Source organism: Lissotriton helveticus, chromosome 6 (assembly GCF_964261635.1).
Source record: "Lissotriton helveticus chromosome 6, aLisHel1.1, whole genome shotgun sequence".
Classification (NCBI taxonomy): domain Eukaryota; kingdom Metazoa; phylum Chordata; class Amphibia; order Caudata; family Salamandridae; genus Lissotriton; species Lissotriton helveticus.
Window position 1 is genome coordinate 554,999,721 of NC_136067.1, and position 25,757 is coordinate 555,025,477.

Genomic DNA, 25,757 nt, shown 5'->3' on the forward strand with positions numbered 1-25,757 from the left:
CTTTCAGAGGTAAAGACTACCCTGAGTAAAGGTACTGCATTAAAGGCCCCAGGACCAGATGCAGTACCCTAGGATCTCCTTAAACATAACTTAGAGGTCTGGTCACCACTGCTATTAAATGTATTTAGGGCAATAGTGGTGGGGTCTATTCCAATTTCCTGGAAAGAGGCTGTTGTGGTACCTATCTTTAAAAAGGGTGACAAGTCTGACCCGTGCTGCTACAGGCCGATATCACTAATAGATGCGTCCTGCAAACTAATGGGCAGAGTGATATTGGCATGCCTCGAAACATGGGCGGAGTCAGTAGACATTATTGTGGATTCCCAATATGGGTTTAGAAGAGGTAAAGGAACCACCGAGCAGTGTCTCAATTTGGCACTAATTATGGGCAAGTACATGGGTGCCAAGCATAGTTCCATCCACTTGGCATTCATGGACCTGTCCAGTGCCTTTGACACCGTATGCAGGGGTAAGCTGTGGCAGATGATGGAGTCCATGGGGTTTGAGGAATCATTGGTTACCTTGCTTCGTAGACTCCATGCCGCCACAACAGTCAGAATTAGATATGGCCCTGGTGGGGAGAAGACTAAACCTATACTATCCACTGAAGGTGTCCGCCAGGGATGCATCTTAGCTCCCTTTTTATTTTTGGTTTATACCAATGGATTAGAAAGTTTTTTGTTGGAATGTGGCGCTGACTTTCCACATGCTAATGGTAAAAGGATACCAATGTTGTCATACGCAGACGACACAGTTTTAATGACCCTTACTCCCAGTAGCATGCAGATTTGCTTGAATGCTTTTGAAACATTTATGGAAAGCTTAGATCTTAGGGTCAATTTCACTAAATCTTTTGCCATGACTTGCGGCCCGAAAAGTGTAAAAACCCACAGGTACATGGTGAAGGACTCAATTATTGTGAAAGTTGACAACTTTAATTACCTGGGTAACCTATTTAACAAGAAACTGAATTGGGACCCTTTGATATCAGCCCGGGTCCAAAAGGTTACACAACTAATTGAAGCCCTTTTTCGTTTTGCGAGTAAGCTAGGTCAAAGGAGAATAGCAGAATTAATATCTCTATATAAAGCCAAGTGTGTCTCCGTTGCAACTTTCGGGGCTGGAGTCTGGGGGTCACAAAATAGTGAAAAGTTACAGGTTATGGAGAACAAATTTATAAAGCGTCTCCTATCTGTCCCATTAGGTTCGTCAAACAGTTTTTGTCATGGGGAGGTGGGCTTGGAGTTTGTAAGTGACATTATTTGTGTATCTCCATTATTGCTATGGTCTAAAGTTTGGCAATCTGAAGAACTGAAATTGACAAAGGATATTTTACAAGATTGCCTTAAACTTGACCACTGCATGGAGATTCCATGGCTCCTATATGTTAGGGATACCTTTTTATAAGATTGGGTTAGGTAATATGTTTGAAAACCCTGACATGATTGGAAATGATTCTAAGTCAATTATTAAAAATGCCTATTGCCTTAAATTGGGTACCTTAAGGAATAGTGAGCATGCACTGTATGTGAGGGGCAAATTGCAGCGGCCTTTTTACTTATCGTATATCATCCATACGCAATGGCGTTTTTATTTGACAAGGTTTCGCCTTAGTACATTACACTTCCTTTTTGCTTTTCCAAAGCAAGGGGGGTGGTGTGAGAGTTTACCCCCTTGCCCCTGCAATGATAGGGTGTCGCAAACTACTTTGCACCTTATCCTTTTCTGTGCTTTGTATAAGGTCCCAAGAAATACATTCATTAGACCTGTTTTATTATCTTTTGGATCATGCTATTACAAAGAGGGCTATGAACATTTATTGTCCTTGTCAACTCCAAGTATATGTAACGCTGTACTTAGTTTTATTAGATCGGCCCTTGCTATTACAAATCGATACTGAAATAACTTATTGGTTGAAATTTTCATAAGTCATTCTCCTGTTGGCCTGTTAATGAAATCCATTTAGCATTTTATCTCCTATATGATTAAGGTTATTTTTTAATGCATTGTAAAGCCTAAATATGTAAATATGTATCGTGGACTTTTACGACAAATCATGTATTTTTATATTGGTGTATACTTTTATGACTCCTCTATTGGAATCGAAATAAAGTTATTTGAAATGAAAAAAATGAAAATGAATGCTAATTGTATCAAGCTCAACACTGAGAAGGCAGAAGTAATGATCTTCTTCAAGAACACCTGACGATGGGACTCCTGCTAATGGCCAGCAGACCTTGGATTCACACTTACACCACTACACCCTTCTTCTCAGAATAATCTACAGCAAACTTCACATACTACACAAGTCAACGCTGTCAAGGCATCCCGCTTCCAGACCCCGAATATGCTGAGGAAGATCCTTAAAACACTAGAAAAATTGTCACTCATGCTATAGTCACCAGCAAGTTAGACTGCTGAAACACTCTCTATGCGGGATCACCAAGCAACTCACCATGAGGCTGAAACCATCTAGAACTTAGCATCCAGGCTCATCCTCAACCTAAACCTCAATCTGAACCTCCCACACAGGGACTCACATCACAAGTATACTTCAGGTATTTCTACTGGCTCCAGATACTCAAATGCACTCATATCAAACTCCTCACACACATATTCAAAGTACTGCATTAAACAGAGACATCTCTCTCCATCAACCACCCAGACACCTCTGCTCTACAGAACTCCTACTCACAAAAACTCCATATATAAACAGAATCAGAAGGATGGGCATACTTTTAATTCCCTGCTAGAGCATGGAACAATCTCCCACTCCACATAAGTACCATAGGCATGGCTAAGCACACACACCTGCTCAGTTCTAAGATACTCCATAAGTTAACCTTACAATTGTTTTCATAGCAGGACCAATCACAGAGAATAAAATAATACTCAACATTATAACATTAAACTCATATTGTTTTTCTTTTTCTCATGCAAATCATTTAAAAATTAAAATCACAAGACAAGCCAGTTACATTAAATCAAAATGTGACAATAGACAATTAAAATATGTATTTTTTATTAGCAGGATGGTGAACAGTCACAATATCGAAAAAAAATATATCGACTGGACATAATATCGATATTTTTTTTGATAGAATGGCCAGAATATCGAATGGCAAAAATGTAGTGTTGCAGAATATAGAAATTCAGGTAAGAAATATCAATTTTCATCATATTGAAGTTAGTAATATCGACAGTCATAATATAGCTGTTAATAATATCACATTTTTTATAGTGTTTTAAGTGCTAGTATATGTGTTAAAATTCATTATTATTTTTGTAATGTATGTTTGAATTTTTTTAACGCAATGAATGTTATGTTATTTCAATTTTGCGTAATTTATTTCGGTAGCGGTTTGTGGGTTTATAGGGAAATAGGGTGGGAAGTAATTTAATTATAGTAAATGGAATATTTATTTTTAGGAATTATTAATTATTTTTACATTGATTTTGGGGTTTAGTTCTGTAGCAGGTTGTGGGTTTATAGGGGAATAGGGTGGGAAGTAATTTAATTGTAATTTTAATTAAGTAATTATTTATTTTTATTTATTGGTATTGATAATTAATTTATTGTTAATTAATTATTAATTGGTAAAATATTTTTTTTATTAATTGGTAATTAATTTCTATTACTTGAGAATTATATTATTTGTATTAATTTATTATTCGGAGTGGGTTGTGGGTGTATAGGGGAATAGGATGGGAAATAATTTAATAGTATTTAAGTAATTAATTGCAATTATTGATGTGTATTGATAATTAATTTATTGTTAATTAATTATTAATTGATAATTCATTTCTATTAATTGATTAATTTATAATTGTATTAATTGTATTAATTTATTATTCGGAGCGGGTTGTGGATTTATAGGGGAATAGGGTGGGAAGTAATTTAATTGTAATTAAGTAATTATTGAAAACATAATAATTATTAAATCATTAATTTCCCTACTGTTGCACTCACTGGAGTGGGAATAGTATTTTTTACCCCTGTGTAATCTCACACTTTAGCTATTGTCGCACTCTCTGGAGTGGGAATAGTAATTTTTACCGCTACGCTATCCAACACTTTCCCTACTTTTGCACTCACCGGAAAGGGAATAATAATCTTTACCCCTAAGCTATCCACCGCTTTCCCTACTGTTGCACTCTGGAGTGGGAATATAAATGTTTAGCCCTAAGCTATCCAACGCTTTCCCTACTGTTGCACTCACTGGAGTGGGAATAGTAATTTTTATCTACCTGCTATCCAACGCTTTCCCTACTGTTACACTCACTAGAGCGGGAATAGTAATTTTTACCCTTACGCTATCCAACGCTTTCCATACTGTTGCACTCACCGGAGTGGGAATAATAATTTTTACCCCTAAGCTATCCACCGCTTTCCCTACTGTTGCACTCTGGAGTGGGAATATAAATTTTTAGCCCTAAGCTATCCAACGCTTTCCCTACTGTTGCACTCACTGGAGTGGGAATAGTAATTTTTATCTACCTGCTATCCAACGCTTTCCCTACTGTTACACTCACTGGAGCGGGAATAGTAATTTTTACCCTTACGCTATCCAACGCTTTCCATACTGTTGCACTCACTGGAGTGGGAATAGTAATTTTTACCCTCCCGCTATCCAATGCTTGCCCTACATTTGCACTCACTGGAGTGGAAATAGTCAATGTTACCCTCCTGCTATCCTACGCTAAACATATTGAATATTTTTTAATATTATTAAGTTAATATACATTTATAGAAAAATAAAAATGCATGTTTATTTTTTTTACTTTCTTTGAATATTTATTAATTTTAAGGTTATTTAAGTATATTTTAAGTATGTGTTACTTAATTATATTTATTATTTCATTAATTTAATTTACTTTTAAGACATTTTAAATATTCAATATTTTAACATTCTATATTCTTTACAACGATATTTTGGATTCAATATTTTTGTACTGACCTGTTTGTCAATAGGAATTCGATATTCTGGTAGTCGATATTTTGTCAACGATATTTTTGCTGGTCGATATTTTGCTCCTATCAGTGATTCAAAGAGGATTGGCTGAATATTTTTCATGCCATTGCAAAGGCAGAGCATGTTCTGTTGGTGACACAGTGGGGAGTACCCCAGAGTATAACCACTGGGCCTTTGCACTGGAGCCTTGCAGCTACCTCCAATGAATCCTGTGGCTCGGTTTTGAGGGAGGTAGCCAGAACTATTCTCATGTATGTGGCCAGCAGTATACCCATATTCTCAAATATAAGAAGAATGGCAAATGACAAAAACAGGCAAGTCCCCAAAGAGTTACTCTTCAGTCCAACTCTGACAATAACATTCCCCTGAAATACTGTATCTTTTACTAATTACCTTTTATACTCTTTGATAAGAGAACTCTCTAAAATGAATACTAATCTTTAGTACAGTGCATAACATAGTACACCTGGATAATAGTGAAATTTGGATGATGGATGGAACTTTTAAATCAATTCCTCATATAGTCACCCAAGTTTATACTATTCATTTACACATTAACACACTACCATTCCATTAGTTTATGGTTTACATCCTGAGAAACTATCCTCAAATAACACCGAATTGTTATCAGTTGTAAAATCTAAAACACTAAATAAAAGTTCTAAGAAAATAATTATTGACTTTGAATTACAAATTATAAATACAATTGCTAAAATATACCCTAACACACAAATTCAAAAATGTGTTTTCACTTTTACCAGTCATATTGGAGAAAAATGTTATAAGCATCACTTAATTGAGGATTGCATGTCAAATAATAAATTGAAATAATAATTTACGTCAGAGGAGGGGGCGCTGACTGCAGGTCTTGGACAGAGTGAAGGAGGTGGAGGCTGCAGAGACAACGGCAGCAATGGTGGTAACAGGGCAGAGGGGGGATATTATCTGAGGGGGAACAAGCATAAGGGTTGCAAGGGCGAGTCCAGAAAAGCGAAAAACAAACGTGTGCAGCCGCAAGTTATTAGGTTCTCTGTGGATGGGGGTTTAAGCTTGCCCTCGGTTCCAGGCATAGGCGAGGTTGAGTTTGCAGCCAATCCTGTGGAGTCAAAGGTGGCCAGTAATACTACCTTTGATAATTCCAGCAGCAACAGCAAAAAGAAACTATCCACCTACCTGACAGGCCAGGTTAAGGCGAAGCGCGCCTATACGCGTAAATCAACTAAGGGGTCTAAGGGCAAAACTTCCAGCTCTTTGTCCAAAATAACTCCGTCACTTAGGTCATATTTTAAGGCGGTTCCACAAGTGGTTCTATTACCAGATAATAGTGCTCCCTCTGATGAAGTAGAAAAGTCACTAACAGAGGTTATAGGTCTTGAGGGGGCAAGGAGTATTGTGGTCTTGCCTATTAATACCCTAATGGATATGGCTACAGGCAGCGTGGAAAGCTCAGAGTATCTAGGAGCGAGTGTGGAGGCTGGAATTGATCGAGATGGGAATACAGAGAACGAGGTTGGCAATACTATTGTCGGTACGGGGACGTATCATGAGAGTTCTGTTTCTGGTGCATCAGGCGCATCGGGTCACCCCCCGCCTCTTGCTTTGGTCCTGGCCCCCCCATTGGCTCCTCCTTATTTGCTGGCCCCCTCATCTTTAATATCTGGCTCGAGCTTGCAAGACACTATGCAAGGAGCTACAACAGCTACATCAGCTACATCAGTTCCCCTGTCCAGTATTTTGTCGCCAGACTGCACTAATGAAGACCTGGTTGCTACCTTGCAGGCTTCTTTTCAGGGGATGTTCACATCTTTGTCAGCTGATATAAAAAAAGGGTTTGAGACTTCGGCGGCAAATTAGGCGGATATCAGGTGTTTTTGTGAATCGCTGGATAAAAAATTAAGTGATCTTTCTTTGAGAACAGAGCCACTTGAGGACACGGTAACAGGTCTGTCCTTACATCTTGATGAAGTAAAAGTGAACATCACCACGCTCAGGAAAGACAATCAAATCCTAGCAGAAAGAATGGAGACGCTGGAAAATAATGCCCGAAGGAACAACCTTCGTATCTTGAATATCCCTGAGGATAAAGAAGGTTCGGATATTAAGCAGTTTGTCATCTCACTGTTGAAAGAAGCGTCGCGATTAGACCAGTCAGAGGAAGAGTTAGCCTTAGACATCCAACGCATTCATAGAGAGCCATTTAGAAAGAATCCCCAAAGATCCAAGCCCAGAAAAGTCTTGGTTAATTTTCATACATACTTCCTTAAGGAAACCATTTTAAACCTGGCCTTAGGGCAGAAATCTTTGAGTGCGAAGGGATTAAATTTTCAAATTCGATCTGATTTGTCCAGGGCTACTCTTGACAAGCAATGGGAGTTCGGGAGGAGGCTTGAGGCAATTAGAAGCTACGGTGCAGTGGCTCAATTAGTTTTTCCGGCATCATTGAGAGTTATGTTTAAGAACAGTATGCATAATATTAGATCAGTGCAGGCAGCGGACGAGTTACTGCAGACCATGGGCAAAGAAAAAGGAGCGTCCAGCTAGGCTAAGCTTCCCTGAGTGGTACCCTCGTACTATAGAGATATTTTGGATCTCAATAGTGTAATCAATGAAGGGCTATCTAACAGTGTTTGGAAAATTAAAAAGTAGAAGGAAAGAGATAAAGGGAAATATATACATACAAGGGTGGTGGGAGAGGGTAGGTGTGTAATTACTTGGAAACAATATTGGTGAAATACATAACACATAATACACATAACACTTAATACATAATACATAACATGGTCTTAGTAGAGATATTACAGGGAGTATATGATAGGTTTATCTTTCTTCTCTCTGTTTTCCGATATTTTTCTTTTCTCTTCTCTTTTTCCTTGTTTTTTCTCTGGTCAAAGTAAAGATGGGAGTCCAGGAAAGAGTGCTATCTTCTGGTTAGTCCAGATAGCTAGAGCAAGGGTTTCCCAGGGGGGGTGTGGGAATAGGCAGAGGCACTGGGGGGGTTGCAAGGGAAAAAACTTTTTTTTAAAAGTCCTCATTTTCGCTCTAATTTTGTTGTATGTTTGTTGTTGTTGTTAAAAGAACATGTGACGGTCCAAATTTTCCTTCTGGTTAGGGGTCTATTGCAGATCAGCTTTCATAAATGTGGTGGTACTGATAAAGCAGGGATGTGGGAATATCAGTGTAATGAGTAAATTGACAATTCTCTCCTGGAATACTAACGCTTTGCGAACTAGTCCAAGGAAAAATAACATTATGCAGTATCTCCGGGACTCAACGGCACAGATCATAGTACTCCAGGAGCCTCATCTGGACGAGTCTGAAATGCTTTCCCTGGTTAAAAAGAATAGGTGGATCGATATTTGTATAACGACATCGCAATCGATGCACACTAGAGGAGTGGCTATCATTTTTTAAAAATCTATAAAGGTGAGACTGGTCTCTAAGCTGGTAGACTCTGGTGGTCGGTGGGTAATAGCATCTGTTATATTATCGGGGTCTCCAATTACTATAGTGGGATACTATGGTCCTAATCAGGATGACCCATCGGTCTTGAAGACTCTCTTTTCGCACCTGTACCTCTTCCCCGAGCCGGTTATCCTAGCGGGCGATTTCAATATAGTTCTGGATCCCCTAGTAGATAATTCACCCTCTAACAGAGCTAAAATCTTATCTAAAACTAGGTCTTACCTGCTAGATACCATGAAGCAGCTAGGGTATAATGACATCTGGAGATCACTGCATGGGTTGCAAAGAGTCACATTTCGAAACTATAGATATCACCACCAGTCTCCAATTGATTTTATTTTGATTAGTCAATCATTAGTTAACCTGGTTAAATCGGCTTCCCATTTACCATTTCATTTATCAGACCATGCAGCGATTCTTTTAGACTTGGAAGGGATTCCCAATAGTCGAGCAAGAAATTGGTCTTTCGATCGTTCATTGCTCTCCTCGCCAAATATCATTGATGCTCTCAATGTGAAGGTGCGGTTCTTTATGGAAACAAATTTCGGTTCTGCTTCTCCAGGTGATATATGGGACGCACTTAAAGCATTCTTAAGGGGCTACATAACTAATAAAGCTTCACATAAGAATAAAATCTACAGGGAAGCAGTGGCCTCCTTAGAACTGGAGATGGCTAGAATTCAAACAGAAATTGCTAGGCACCCGGATGCCCTTCCGACCACAGTACACGAGTGGCAAAATAAAGTGACCATCTTAAAAGGAGAATTAAGCTCAGTTCTAAATGCTAGGGTCTTTTTTTTTTTATCCTTATCCACATTCATGGTTTCTAGCTGCCATGCTCCAAAAGCAGGTAGTGAGGCACATAGAGTACAGTCGTGCTGACTCAGTCGAAACTGGCTGGGACGATAAACGGGTGGTGATAACATATCCCTTCAGCAACATCTGACTCATTCCCAACAAACCAACCTTGTTGCACAAGTGGCAGATGACACCAATAAGCCAGATGCTATCATGGCTAATACCAACAATTAGTTGGGTATAAGCAAAATGATTGAACCATGGCAGTGTAACCAGCCCAACAAATGCCAAAAGGCTCTTCTCTCTTTCTTCCCTGCTCTAACCAGGTCTAGTTTCGAGATCTGTACAATAGAGTTACACCAATCGTTAAACGTAGGGGGGGAAGCATCTTTCCAATGTTTACAGATTTCTCTTCGAGCTGCCAGGATGGAATAAAATAATAAGTTCTTTGCCGGACTACGAGTCTGATCCACAAGTCCAAAGATGACCATGCAGAGATTAATCCCTACATTGCAGCCCAAGGAAGATGAAAGTTTGCTGCTTATTGAGTCCCAAAAGATCGTCAACTGGGGGCAATCGAAGAACATATGAGTATCCGGGGCCTCTTTAAAACCACACCTTGGAAAGGCACAGGGCATCCAAGAGAAAACTTTGACAACCTCTGTGGGGAGTAGTACGCCCTATGTAGGGTAAAAAGATGGTTTCTACGCAGCCAAGGTGGTTTAACTAAATCCCAAAGGACCCTACAGGAGAATGACCAGAGATCTTTCACATGTATTCCTGGCATTAATTCTCCCCACAGCAACTCTGGGAGAGGGAAGTTACCATCGATCTCTTTTAATATTAAATTATACCACACAGAGATCTCTTTCTTTGCTGGTGGCTTATCTATCAGAAGGGTTTCGAGTTCACAGCCTCCTCCTAGTGGCAGATTTGTTCGTCGTGCAGATTGAGTGATAGCAGCTTGAGTCCAGCTCAAAATTTGTAGATATTTAAATCTAGACATGTTGGGCCCCACTTTATTTACTAGATAGTCCCAAAGAAGCAGGGTCCCTTCGCCAAACAAATCTCCCCAGGTTGATATTCCAGCTTCTCTCAATGGGAGCGCTAATGCGTCTCTCACCCAGCTTGGAGCCAAGGGTAGATCCCAAATTGGAGATCTACTGGAATAGTACCCCAAATTTATTGTAGATCTGATCTTTGCCCAAGTTCTTGCCAGGCCATGAAGCACCCTCAATTTTACTTTTTTTTAAAACTTGGGATCTCCAAACTTGAAGAGGTAACCTGATTGACCAATTCCCTCGCAGCGTAAGAGAGCCGAGAACATGTTGCCTACTCCCTCATCTGTTGGTGTTTTGAGAAGCATGCGTGAGTGTGAGAGTTGAAACGCCTACGCGTATATCTGTATATCGGGGCCCGCCAGTCCACCCTTCTCCCTACGACGCCTGATCTTTTTCCAGGCTATCCTAGGATTTTTGTTTTTCCATAGGAAGGTAGAAATTTCTCCCTGTAACTTTGCCAGTAAAGAAGGGTAAAAAAAAAGTGGGATTGTATTAAACAAAAAAGAAACCTTAGGTAGAATTGTCATCTTTACAAGATTCGCTCTTCCCAACAGGGACAAGGGAAGGTGTTGCCAAGATATCATCAGCTTACGACACTCTTTTGCTATTGCTGCAAAGTTTAAAGGGGCATTCTGGGTGATATCTTTGACTATACTCAACCCCAAATAGCGCAAGTTTCCACTAAGATGTTGATTAAAGCCACTAGCATCATCGTTCCAAGTCATTACCTCGGTTTTGGAGGCATTGACCTCAAAACCAGACACCTCCCCAAATTCCAGTGCTATTTTAATTGCTGCAGGAACTGCAGTGCTGATATCCGAGGTCATTATCATGATATCGTCTGCATATAGGGCCACCCTCTTTTCCTAATCCCCGTATAAGAAGGATTTGATGGTATTATCCTCTCTTAATCTCTGCGCGAAGGGCTCTATATATAGATCAAATAAGAGGGGGGATAGAGGGCAGCCCTGCCGTGTGCCTCTAGATACTGCAAAGGGTTCAGACAGAGCCCCATTAACTAACACGGAGGCTGATGGACAATTATACAGCAATTTCACCGCCCTGCAAAAACCCTCTCCCACGTTGAATTTTCTTCAAGGCCCCCGACAGGAAAATCCAATTGACCCTGTCAAAGGCCTTGGTAGCGTCCAACGTGAGGATAGACAAAGGCATAGAATCTTTAATTGCTATGTCTATGGCACCTATGAGATTGTACGTGAGTTCGTACAGCTGCCGACCCCTCACAAAGCCCTTCTGATTAAGATGTAAAATGTCAGGGGCCACCAGGGCCAACCTATTTGCTAACAGAGATGCGAAGATTTTGTAATCCGCGTTCAGGATTGATATAGGGCGATACGAACCACAGTTGTTAGCAGGTTTACCTGGTTTCAAGATAAGCGTGATAGACGCGCTATTCCAGGATGTGGGTGGTAAGGGCCCGTCCTGCAGTATGTAATTAAAGAGTATAACAAGAAAATGTGATATTTCAGCAGCTAGATTTTTATAAATTTTGGCTGGAAGGCCATCAGGGCCAGCTGCCTTGTTACTCTTGCTTCCCAGGATAGCTGATGTAACCTCTTCCTCTGTAACCTCCCCATCCAAAAAAGCACTCTGTTCTAACGAGAGTGATGGAAGGGAGACACCATCTAGCCAACTGTCTACATTATCTATAGTGATGCACCTGTCCTCCTGGTATATCTTTTTTTAAAAGTCCTTAAAAGCTGTTCTTGTTTCTATGTCTGAAGAGAGGGTGCCGTTGTACGTGGTTACTGAGGCTATGATGTTTCGAGCCTGGTCTGTTTTGGTCTTCCAGGCCAAAAGTTTGCCCACTCCCTCCTCATATTAAAAATGGGATAGTTTACTACTCTTCCATTTTTGGAGGATACGCTGATTCAGGACCGTGGCCAATTTCTCTTTCAGAATGCGCAAGTTGTTCTGTAGGGGTGTAGAATCCTGATTAGAGGCGCTGTGCATAGCTTCTATTTCTGCTTGCACTCTACCGAGATCAGATTCAATAGATGCGATTTCTTGGGTATACTGCTTTTTACGAAACACCACCTTATTTTTAATTACCCCTCGAAGAAAAGCTTTGTATGCGTCCCAAACTGTAGAGTGGTCCGCTGAACCAATGTTTAGTTGCATAAACTCTCGGGTATCAGTTTTTATAGATAAGATATCATCCGATGGCTATATTCAACCCCAAATAGCGCAAGTTTCCACTAAGATGTTGATTAAAGCCACTAGCATCATCGTTCCAAGTCATTACCTCGGTTTTGGAGGCATTGACCTCAAAACCAGACACCTCCCCAAATTCCAGTGCTATTTTAATTGCTGCAGGAACTGCAGTGCTGATATCCGAGGTCATTATCATGATATCGTCTGCATATAGGGCCACCCTCTTTTCCTAATCCCCGTATAAGAAGGATTTGATGGTATTATCCTCTCTTAATCTCTGCGCGAAGGGCTCTATATATAGATCAAATAAGAGGGGGGATAGAGGGCAGCCCTGCCGTGTGCCTCTAGATACTGCAAAGGGTTCAGACAGAGCCCCATTAACTAACACGGAGGCTGATGGACAATTATACAGCAATTTCACCGCCCTGCAAAAACCCTCTCCCACGTTGAATTTTCTCAAGGCCCCCGACAGGAAAATCCAATTGACCCTGTCAAAGGCCTTGGTAGCGTCCAACGTGAGGATAGACAAAGGCATAGAATCTTTAATTGCTATGTCTATGGCACCTATGAGATTGTACGTGAGTTCGTACAGCTGCCGACCCCTCACAAAGCCCTTCTGATTAAGATGTAAAATGTCAGGGGCCACCAGGGCCAACCTATTTGCTAACAGAGATGCGAAGATTTTGTAATCCGCGTTCAGGATTGATATAGGGCGATACGAACCACAGTTGTTAGCAGGTTTACCTGGTTTCAAGATAAGCGTGATAGACGCGCTATTCCAGGATGTGGGTGGTAAGGGCCCGTCCTGCAGTATGTAATTAAAGAGTATAACAAGAAAATGTGATATTTCAGCAGCTAGATTTTTATAAATTTTGGCTGGAAGGCCATCAGGGCCAGCTGCCTTGTTACTCTTGCTTCCCAGGATAGCTGATGTAACCTCTTCCTCTGTAACCTCCCCATCCAAAAAAGCACTCTGTTCTAACGAGAGTGATGGAAGGGAGACACCATCTAGCCAACTGTCTACATTATCTATAGTGATGCACCTGTCCTCCTGGTATATCTTTTTTTAAAAGTCCTTAAAAGCTGTTCTTGTTTCTATGTCTGAAGAGAGGGTGCCGTTGTACGTGGTTACTGAGGCTATGATGTTTCGAGCCTGGTCTGTTTTGGTCTTCCAGGCCAAAAGTTTGCCCACTCCCTCCTCATATTAAAAATGGGATAGTTTACTACTCCCCCATTTTTGGAGGATTCGCTGATTCAGGACCGTGGCCAATTTCTCTTTCAGAATGCGCAAGTTGTTCTGTAGGGGTGTAGAATCCTGATTAGAGGCGCTGTGCATAGCTTCTATTTCTGCTTGCACTCTACCGAGATCAGATTCAATAGATGCGATTTCTTGGGTATACTGCTTTTTACGAAACACCACCTTATTTTTAATTACCCCTCGAAGAAAAGCTTTGTATGCGTCCCAAACTGTAGAGTGGTCCGCTGAACCAATGTTTAGTTGCATAAACTCTCGGGTATCAGTTTTTATAGATAAGATATCATCCGATGATGTGAAGAGTGAGCGCTCAAAAGACCAAGTTCTAGAAGGCGAAGAAAATATTCCGTGTAGGGTCAATGATACTAAGGAGTGGTCAGACAGATGCGAGGGCAGATGTCTTACATTTTTTACCGAATCAATCAAGTTGCGACTAATTAAGAAAAAGTCGATTCTGGATTGATGCCTATATTTGAAATTTCTGAAAGAGAATCCAGTTTCCAATCCTGCTCTCACCCTCCATATGTCAGCGAGACCGTATTGACTCATGCAGTTCAGAAGTAAGGCTCTAGTTTATGGAGAAGTTAACTGCCTACTACTTGGGGATTTATCAAGCAAGGGATACAATACGATGTTAAAGTCCCCTGCTATAATAATAGGCTCTGGAAAATTTAGAAGATGAAAGAATAGTGCTTCGAGAGCTGAGGAATCATCCCGGTTTGGCCTGTAATAACCTGCAAGTGTCAAACGAGACCCCCCTATGTCTATTGATGCGATGGCCCATCTCCCACCAGAATCAACCTCCTGAGAAATAATTCTTGCATTTAAGGTTTTTTTTTAAAAGAATGGTCACCCCCCCTGTGTTCGAGGTTTGGAAAGAGGATATTGAGGTATCAATCCACCTATTTTTTTAACCACTTCGAGCATCTCAGCCTCGATTAAATGTGTCTCTGGGAGTATAATGACCTGCGCACCTATATCACACAGGTATTGCATAATCCTATGTGCTCTTGGCTTAGTGCGCAGGCCATTAACATTCCAGGAGAGGATCCTGAGATTACTCATAACTCAAGTACCCTATCATAGGCGTATCTTCTAGATTTGGTGCCCCGTGAGTCAGTTCTTGCTCCTGCTGTTTTTAGAATCACTACCCACATATTAGAGTAAAAAAAATAGCCAGAAATCTAAACGTAGATGAGGAAATTTTGTGTTTAATACCCACCCCCTAGCACCCCCAGTGCCCCAACCTACCCCCCTCCCCTGAGGAACCCTTGTGCTATCTAACCGGAGCAAGTCTGGCTGATGGCACTCCCTCCTCTCCCCAAGCCCCCTGCAGAGTGATGCTGTGATTTTTTTTTGTTATTTGGGATTTTGTGTTTATTTGTCATATCCCTTATTTTATGTATTTTTGTTCCATTACCATTACAGTGACCCCCAGGAGTTTTTTTTTCCTTTTTTTACTCTTTATCTTTTTTTTTTTCTTTTTTTTCTTTTGTACATTTCTGTCCTTAAACTTTTACTATGATTAATTAGCTTCATTTCCACTGCTATATAGACAGGGACTCTACAATCATTTTATTCCGACTGAAGCGCTGCACTAAGATGGGAAGATAGGAGGAGTACCACCAGGAGGAACGACTGGTATTGCAAGACCTGATGTTGTTATACCCAGAGAAAGCTTACTCTTAAGTTAGCCAGTGGCCCCCTTTTTCCCCCCAATAGACAGCAACAACTCGTCTGCCGTCTGAACAGAGCGAACGTTAAACATCTTGTTGTTGAACATGATCTTTAAAGCTGCTGGAAAACCCATTTGTACTGTAGCACCCAGATCACGAAATGCCTCCATCCTCCTCCCCAGTGCCCATTGTTTTTCAAGGGTGATCCTGCTTAGATCTGATCGTATTTGAAAGGTTAACCCTTTACAGGTTAAAGATTTTTGCTTTAGCGCTAGATTGAGGATCTGTTCTTTTAGTGTATATGTATGAAAGTTCACTAAAATCTTTCTGGGCTTTGTTCTTTGGGGGTTTCGCCTAAAAGGATCTCCATGAATCCTTTGAATATCCTTAAGTAGCTCTTCTTCCGGTATTTCAAGATTGAGGGACTGTTTTAAAGTGGAATAATAAAGCCTTTAATATCCGAGCCCTCGTTTCCCTCTGGCACATTCAAAATTCTGATGTTGCATCGCCTTGCATTGTTCTCCAATATCTCCATCCTTTCTGCTAATGACAAATCTTCTCTCTTGAGTTTTGATATTTCAACCTTAGTGTCTTCTAGATGTAAAGATAACCCGCCCACTGTCTCTTCTAGAACCTCCGTTCTTGCTGTGAGTCCATCAATCTTAGTGTCAAGAGACTCACAATAGTCTCTGATCTCTCTCTGTATTGATGCAGACTCTTCAAAGCCTCTCTTTATGTCAGCTGACAGGGATGAAAACATAAGCTGTAGAGAAGCCATTGTAATGCTGGAGGAAGGATCAATAATTGGGGCGGTATAACCGCTGGCTATTAGCGTGTCTTTTGCAGTCGGAAACATATCCAAAGCCATTTGTAGTGAGGGGTCTGGGTCATCTGAATTAAGATGCTCAGCTGAAGTCCCCCCCTTATGACCTGCTTGGCCTCCTTCTATATCCCTACTAATAAGTGAGGTTGAAGGGGAATCTCCCGTTAAAGGATGAGAAGAGCCCTGTTTACTTCTAATAAGGGGGGTGCAATTGACCTCCTCAATTTCTCCGTTTTGCACCGTCAAAACTGCAGAGGCCATAGTATGGTTATCTGGTTCACTATGGTCTGTTACAGCAATCTTGCAATCTCCCCAAGGGCTGGGGAGATTGCAGGGCGCCCTCCATATTTAGAAAAGAAGCTGGTTCAAAAACCAAAGGGTCCACAGGTTGAAGAGCAGGTGCAGAAGCCAGCGGAGATTCGATACTAAGATTTTCCAGAAGATGTAACTGTTTCGAGGTTTCAAAAGGGCCGGAGGGAGAAAAGACGCACTCAGATGGAAACTTATCCTGGACTAAGTCCAATACCTGGGGGACTACTTTAAAGAAGGAGCGTAACGAGGGCGTAATCTTAGAGCTAGGAATGGGTGCTGTTTTGATGGGTACTGCTTTGATTGCCCTGCTCCCCCTGTATGTGGGCTTAGCCTTCACCTCAGTTACTAAATATGAGGATGGTTTACTGAGTGCTAGACCCCCAGATGTTATGGAAGCAGGTTGCGCGAAATCCCTCTGCTCCTGTTCCTGCTCACAGAAGGGCTTTATGGATTGAGTTATTGAATGAACTTTCACCCCCTTCTTTTTGCCGTTATTTTTTGATCTGCTGACTCCCTTACTCTGCGGTCCTTTAGCTGCGAAAGTTACTACAGCAGGGGGGGTCAGAACTGCTTCTTGGGCTTGAACTAAATACCCCCCCTCCTCAGTCCCCTTCACCTCACTCTCCAGCGTTTCATCTGCTGTGTCTGCTTCTTCAGCGCCTGTTTTCTCCATGGCAGCCTCTGCCAACAGCACAATGTTGCCACAGCGAGCGGTAGATTCCCCAGGGCGAAAATCTCTTCGGAAGCTCCGCAGGCGCCTTCCACGTAGGAGCTCCAGGGCAGCTCGAAGCCACAGCCACACGCCACCAGGTGCCCCTCTCTGTGGGGCTATTGGGACTATTGGGACCCTGGTGCAGAAAGCTGCCGAACCTGCTTGTGGATTGTTCTGCACCACGCCCCCAGGCATGCAGCACATCAGCGTAAACGTGCCGCAGGAAAAGCCGAAGAAAGATGCGGTGAGGTGGAGGTGGACTCGGCGTGAAAGGGGTGAGAGTTTTTACCGCATTTGCGGGGGAGTCCCGAGAACGGGTTATGCGGAGCTCATTACCGCGATGGTTACCGCGATGGTTTAATCATCCCTCTGAACTCTCTCTACTGGGGGCTCGGGACACGGAGCTTCGGAGTGCCGCGACCACTAACCTGCCACCATGTTCCTCGTAACCACGCCCCCAACCCTAGTTAAATGCTAGGGTCTTAGAGAGATGGGGAGCCAGTAAGTTGGCACATTTTGAGTATGGCGAGGGGGCTGGTAAGCTGTTGGCCTGGAAGACGAAGACCGAGCAGGTTTGAAATAATATTAATTCAATTACGTCTGGTGGTGTAACATTCTCCACCGATGTTGATATTAGGGGAGCGCTTTGAGATTTCTTTACTGAAATATACTGCGAAGATAAAAACGTTGAAACCAAGCAGGTTGAAGATTGGCTGGCGGGGGTCTCTCTTCCGGCACTGTCACCAGAACAAAGCACTATATTGGAAGATCCTATCTCTCAGGAGGAAGGTAGGCTGGCAGTTGCTAGTAGTAAAAAAGGTAGGGCATCAGGTCCAGACGGCTTGCCGTCGGAAATTTATAAAGCCTTGATTCCAACAATCCTCCCTTTCTTAACTGAGTTGTTTAATAAGATCCTCCAGGAAGGGATGCCCCCTCCTACTTCATGGGATAGTGCCACGATAACACTGATATTAAAACCAGGAAAATCAGCAACCAACTGTGGGTCTTATAGACCAATTTCTTAAAATCTTCACATCTGTGTTGGCAAATAGGTTGGGGGCAGTCGCAACAAACATCTTGCATATGGACCAAAAGGGTTTTGTAAGGGGGTGTCAGCTATACGAGTTGACCTATGATCTCATAGGTGCCATTGACATGGCAACAGTGGCGTCACTCCCTCTGGCAGTTCTTACTTTGGATGCCACCAAGGCCTTCGATAGGTTAATTGGGTTTACCTATCGGAGGTCTTGGGTAAATTTAACATCGGTGAAAAATGTAGGCGCGCAGTCAGTCTCCTGTATAGGAATCCGTCAGCTTCTATACTTGTCAACAGGGAATTATCAGACCCATTTAACATCACTCGGGGTACCCGTCAAGGTTGCCACCTCTCCCCCCTTCTGTTCGATCTGTATATAGAGCATTTTGCTCAACGGATTCGGGGCAATTACAACATCAAGCCCTTTATTTTTGAAGGTTGGGAGAGGAAGGTAGCCTTATATGCCGACGATGTTCTTATCTTTTCATCAGAAATCTGTTCGGCATTTCCCGCTGTAATTGCGTTGGCTGAGGAGTTCGGATCCGTGTCTGGCTATGAAGTCAATGCTGCCAAGACGGATATAATGGTCTGGAATGACCCTATACCTGTGGCAGGGGTGCAGCTAAGTCCAGTCCTGCGCTACTTGGGCCTAAATATATATAAAGATATAAACGAGATAGTTCCATCAAATTTCTCGCTTATCGCTAAAGAGTGTCGTAGGCTAATGAAATCATAGTCTTCACTGCCGTTATCTTTACTGGGCAGATCCAATTTGGTTAAAATTACTATACTTCCGAAGGTTATGTTTCTATTTAACACCATCCCCCTTTTTTTTCAACCTACAATGATAGCTAAACTCCAAAGCGATGTATGCTCTTTTATTTGGAATAATCGCATTCCTAGAATAGCTTGGAAGAAGATCAGGCGCCGAAGAGAGAAGGGTGGTTTGGCGGCGCCCGACCTACAGCTCTATGGGTGGGCCTTCCAGCTTTCCCATGCCAGAATGCTATTAAAATCTCCGATAAATTCGGGATGTGTGTATATGTTTGCGGCACTGCTTAGAGGAGAAAAGGTTGCTGATCACGAATTTTTGTTTAAGTTTGGGGACCCCAAGTTTAAAAAAAAAGTAAAACTGAAGGTGTTGAGAGATATATCTAAAACATGGTTTAAACTCAGGCGTTCCATTAAAATTGATTATTATTCTTGTAGGGCTCCATTATGGAATTCACCTGGATCCCCGAGCTGGCTCTTGGATAGCCTTGCAGCACCACTACGAGAGGCAGGATTGGTGGTATGGGGGACCTTTTTGTCGATGGCAGCTTGCTTCCGTGAGAGGTGTTCAAAATAGGGGCTGGTTTTTCTAGGTTTAAATACCTTCAAATACAAAGCTGGGCACACTCACAGATTTCTGTTAAGGGTGGGTTTCAGTTGGGGGTGATAGTAACATAGTGTCCCTCTTAACAGACAAGCCTTTATCCAAGAAAGAGGTCTCACTCTGGTACAACCTTTTATTGGATGAGGTTGAGGGTGAGTTCCAGTTGCCTGATTTGTTGTGGGCCGCACATATCACTAACAATAACGTGGAGAACTTGTGGTTTGAGTCTTTTAAGATCATGTGGAATATTGTGAAACCATCTTGGCTACGCCAAAACCACCTGTTCACCCTACATAGCGCCTACTATTCTCCACAACGCCTCTCAAAGTTTTCAGATAATCCACCTGTGACATGCCCTAAATGCGGCTTGATAGCTGCCTCCGATCTGCACATGTTTTTGAACTGTCCACTTTTATCACCTTTTTGGAATGCGCTTTGCCTATCACTCTCCACTTCCTTGGGATCCCAAGTAATATTAGGTCCTGCTCTTGTTATCTTTGGGATTTCTCCAGAATTCCAGGGACTGGCAAAAAACTTACTTTTTTATGGTATTTTGTTGGCCAGAAGGGAGATATGTAGGAGAAGGAAGGATCCGCTACCTTCTTCTTTGCTCGACTGGCGCACTTCTGTGCTACAAATATCGAAGTTGGACTTCTTAAGATCAGGCAACTCACGCAAGAGAAACTTCTGTCTTTTACTAAATTGGTAATGTTTTTTTATTTAATCAACAATGGTTTTTTTGTTGTTTTTTTTCCCCCAAGTTCCAATAATTACGCTGCTTGGCACCTTTTCCACGTTTGTACATACCCATTAAGGTTGATATCGGTATAGAAATGTTTTTTTTTTTTTTTAATGCAGCATATGACCCTGATGGTTGTTCCAATGTGGTGTCGTTGGAGTTTGGCATCATTTACTGAGGGGCAACTAGTGCTGCACCACTTTGAGTCCCTACCAGTTTACCTGTGACAGTAAATTCTTCTCCACATGTTACTATTTGGTCTCCAAGGGCGAAATATGAGGACACAAGAAAAAAGAAAAAAAAAAATTTACAAAGGCTAACTGCATTGTATTTTCTACCTCCTGAATATGTGGATGAGTCCCACACTTCAATTATACAATCAGAATATTTTTCACAAAATGAGAAAACATTGGCTCCACTTCTAAATTATTTTGACAAAACATAGATTTGCCATCTAAGCAGGTTGGGTAACAGAAGAAACTAAGATTTCCTTTTGAATGGTGGGACTTTTGCTCGACCTGTTTAAACAGGAGGAGAAAAAAGCAATAAAACCCTAGAGGGTTGACATAATTCATTCCACAACTGAAAAAGAAAAACCTGAAACCAACTATACCAACTATATCATCTCCTGGAAATTTAAAAAAAAGAAATGAGAATGTCAAAATAATTGTCAAATAGTATGAATACTCGGATATCTAAAAAGTAGAGAGATGTCAGAAAGATCATTGGAAAATTTTGATCTATGGGAGTTTAAAACTAACTTGACAATTCTGCATATATTTTACACTTCAAACAGCAACAAATAGCCTCTAAAATTACTCCCCTTGTGTTGGCATATGAATGAAATAAGTTGGCATTTTTTATAATATTTTTTTTAATAAAAAAATGATGAACCTGTAGTTGTCTTTTTCTTCATCATTTGGTGATATCTTCTCTCCACAAGTCTCAATGATTACAACAATTCAAAGAGTTCTCCATACATTTTTTTAAAACATTTAAAAACAAATTCTAATATAAGATCATTTTTTCACATTGCATTTTTTAACAATCCAGAAATAAGCCAATACAAAAATTAAACTACCCAAAAAACATTGTTTTAAATAAAAAAAATGTATGCATTTCCCCAAATGAAATGAATAGAGAAATGGAAAACCAATCCTAATAATTCAGAATTCTTTCCTTGAAAGCACTGTATGTAATAGAGGAAAGATAAAAAAAAACATGAAGTGAAAAATATAAAATGTTGCTTTGACTACAAGTAGCTTTAAAAAGCGGGGTCATGGCCGAGTCGTCCACCAAGATGGTCGCTTGGTGTTGTAGTTCCGGAGCCACCACAATCACTCGGCAGGCCAGCACTGCGCTACATGCGCTCCAACCATAGAGACTGAGACTTGGCATGATTGCTTTGTCGTGGAACATCCAGGGCCGCATGGCAGAGTGGTAAACACATCTGCTGCATTGTGGTGGCCATCGCTCCCCGAGGGCAGGGTTTCAGGCGTGCCGAGCAGCTGCATTGTAAATCGAGATTGCAGTGGGCCTGCTGCTGCAAGGTCCACATATGCTGCACTTCACGTCTGAGAGTGCTAGCCGACAAGAGGGCAGAGGCAGTGAGTTTATCATCATCTATTTCTGGCGCTCCTGCACTCCCACATTTTCTAAATGAAAGCCAGTTACTTCCCCACACCAGAAGCAGATCAGAGTCCCAAAATGGAGGTGCCTCTCTGGTGTAGCATATGCAGAATTTTGTCCCTGCATTTGGTTAACATTGTGCACCAAGAGTAACGCGCCACCTTGACAACTCTTGGCATTGGGCTGTATAAAGGGCCCTTGGAGAGCTGCGTCCCTGGGGGGATTGCTGAGTGTCCTGCCATCAGTGAATTTATGACAACCACACCTCAGTGCTGGGGGCTGGTGACCCGGTAGCTGAGTGGGAATTGGTGAACGTGCGGTGTGATATTAGTTGCCCAGTCACTGCCATATTTTACACAACTGCGCGTACATCACGCCCGCTTCTTCTGTGCACTTTGGCCCGAACCTGCACTGCACATCGCCATGTGGCACAGTGACCCCAAACAGCGCCAGCTCTCTTTCGAGCCACCAAGACACCTCACCTTGAAGATGGCGGTGACTTACCATGTTGAGACCCTCCTAGAATCCTCACCATCATATTGAATAGCAGCCATCATGGTGGAAATACGCACTGGCTTCAAGGCCATAGATGCAAGGATTGATGCATTGCCTGTCTCACTTGATAGTTTATATAATCACATATATACATCACAAGTTGGGCATAGAAGTTACTGAACAATGTATATCTGAGATGGAAGATGCCCAAACTGCCATCGCCAAGAGATTGGAGCTTACCAAACAATTCCTTAAGGCAGTCCCCTTCAAGGCAGAAGATCGTGATGCAACAACATTCATATAGCCGGAGTGGCTGAAACAACCAACACGGGCCCCATGGCTGTTTATGTGGAGCGGTTATTGATGGACCTGTTCAGCATTTGCATCTACATTTGCAATAGAATGCACTCTTAGAGCCTTGGCACCGAGGTCTGCTCCTGGCACCCCTCCTTGCTTAATTATAGCTCAGCTACTGAACTATCATAACCGAGACACTGTGCTGCAGCTTGCTTGTGACAGGGTTTCCATCCAACATCAGGGCATGTCAATCTCTTTCTTTCCAGATTTTACAGGAAACTCGCTGCAAATTTTGAGAATTTAAGCGAACATTGCAGAAAGCGAATGTCCGATATGCAATATTATACCCCGCAAAACTTTGCATCACCTTCAACGGCAAAAGTCACATCTTTGAAGCACCTGCTGATGCTCTATATTTCTGGAAGCAGCACAAGTCTAGCTCACCGTCCCGGGAATGCCGGGAGGCAGCAGCCCAGATGCACTCGCCTTATGTTGCGCCCATGAATGTTGTTGGATTCATTCACACCTAACATAACTACTTGTTCTGCAGGTAGTGGTTTATATATTTTTTTACTTCTATATATTGCACCCTCTGTTCACGAACCCATGACATTGCCACCGCCACCGCAATGGGCCCCCAAACACAAACACCACATGCCTTGCCGCCACGGAGAGGCACCCTCTCTCCTGCATGCTCACTAGCAGACACCACCACCTTATGAGAACTTTTTCCGCCCGGTCAACTCATTGATTGGGCGGAAAAGCGGCGGACAGTCTTCCCGTTTGCTGCGTGCCCCCCGCCATACTAATGTAGCGGGGGAAATGGGTGGCGGCGGTCTAGGATGTAGGGCGGATCGCAACCACCATGCGGGCAGTGGCAATCCACCCTACATCCTAATGGGCCCATTAATGTTCAGCTGACTTTCTTCAGGAGACCCACTACACCCCTAACTCTTTAAATCAATTTGCCTCCAACTGGGGCAAAAACCGTTTCTTCACTAGCGACAGTGCGTTTTCTAGGGGAGCATGCATTCTCATCCCTTTCAAGCACAAAATGTAATCACAGACCCAGATGGTAGATATTTGCTATTGGTTGGCACTCTGGGGATGGAACATTTACTTCTAGTGAATATCTATGCATCAAATACAGATATGCCAGAGTCTTTCACTACTGTTGCTGCGCATATTGCTAACCTCTCGGTTGATTCCATCATAATGGGCGGTGACTTCAACCTCACACTGACCCCTTCACTTGATACAACGTGCCAGGGACAAATAAAAAAAAGGGCTTGCTTCATGCACTCCATACTCTATTGCATTCCTCATTACTACAGGATGCGTGGCGCACCCTGCACCCCTCTGACACAGGCTTTTCGTTCTATTCGGCCCCTCGTGGGACCTGGTCTTGCATAGACTATTGGTAGTTATCTCCCAGTTTACTGGTACATGCCCCCGAACTCTATTAGACCCTTCACCAAGTTTGCTGATGCTTTCACTTCCCCGTGTGGCTCGTCCATCTATCCCTTGGCGATTGTCTGGAACATGATAGTGTGTTCCAGACAGATATGAGTGACGCCATTGTTTAATATTTTAAATTAATACCGGCTTTGTAGACCGGTATGGCACCCTCTGGGAATCCTTTAAGGTCTAAATACAGGGCATATGCCATGCTAAGCAGGCTGTAGTGCCGCGAGCCATTCACCGTGAACTAAAGACCACGGAGGATGCACTGCGTGTCCTGGATGAATATTTCTCAATGGAAGATCCCCCTTCACTAAACCAACGCAACGCGCACGGTCAATATTCTTGGCAAGTATGCACTAGCAAAAATATATGGTGAGGGCGAGGGGGCAGGCTGTACACTGGCCAGACTCCTTTGCCCTCAGCACCAGTCCTGTTTCATCACACAACTGCACACGGATGATAGTGTAGTGCATACACTCAGTGCTGATATTGCCTCTACACTCCTTGCCTACTCTTCTCACCTATACACCATTCACTCTCCCCTTTGATGGAGCTTTCACTAATTATCTTGCAGAGGTGTTGATGGACTGGCTTGAGGACTATCAGCGTCCTTTTCTAGCTTCACCTATGACAGCAGAGGAGCTGTTACAGGCCATTGACGATCTGAATTTCAACATCGCTCCAGGTACTGATGGACTAACCAGAATCTTTTACAAAACATATAAAACTTTATTGCTTCCCCATTTGTAAGCTGAGTCTCTTGAAAAAGGACAACTCCCCTCTTCAATGCATGAGGCTGTTATATCTCTTCTCCTTAAACCGGATAAACCCTCTACTCAATGTCCCTCATATTGACCTCTGTTACTGCTAGATCAGGATTATTAAATAACTGCTAAAGTCCTGGCAATGCGCCTATCACTACTAGTGGACCAAATCATCTCCTCATTTCAGTCTGGCTTTGTTCCAAATAGATCTACTATACACAGACCCTATGGCTATGCTCAGGGTAAGTGGTTAATTTACAGGACAATTTACCTTGTTGTGAGGTAATAGAAAAGGGTGTCCCTTTTGCCATTACTGTTTATCAGAGCCGTGGACCCTCTTGTGTGCCACTTGCAAGAACGCCATCTGCAACATGGGTTGAGATTCCATTGCTGGCCATTATTGGTATCACTGTATGCAGATGACATTCTACTGTACGTCTGGGACCCCATCATGAATCTTCCTCCTCTCGAGATTGTGCGGTTTGGGGTTTTCTCTGAGTTGGCAATCAACTGGAACAAATCAGAAATGTTCCAACTAACAGATGCAGCGGAGCAATTCACCTCAGGCTATCCTTTATGCTGGTGTGACGATCCCCCTTCCTATCTAGGTGTCATCTTATATTTCACTGAATCTGAGGTCGTTCGCCTCATTTATGGCCCGGCTATTGACGACTGTCGACACAAATTGACAGATAGATCCAACTTCCACTT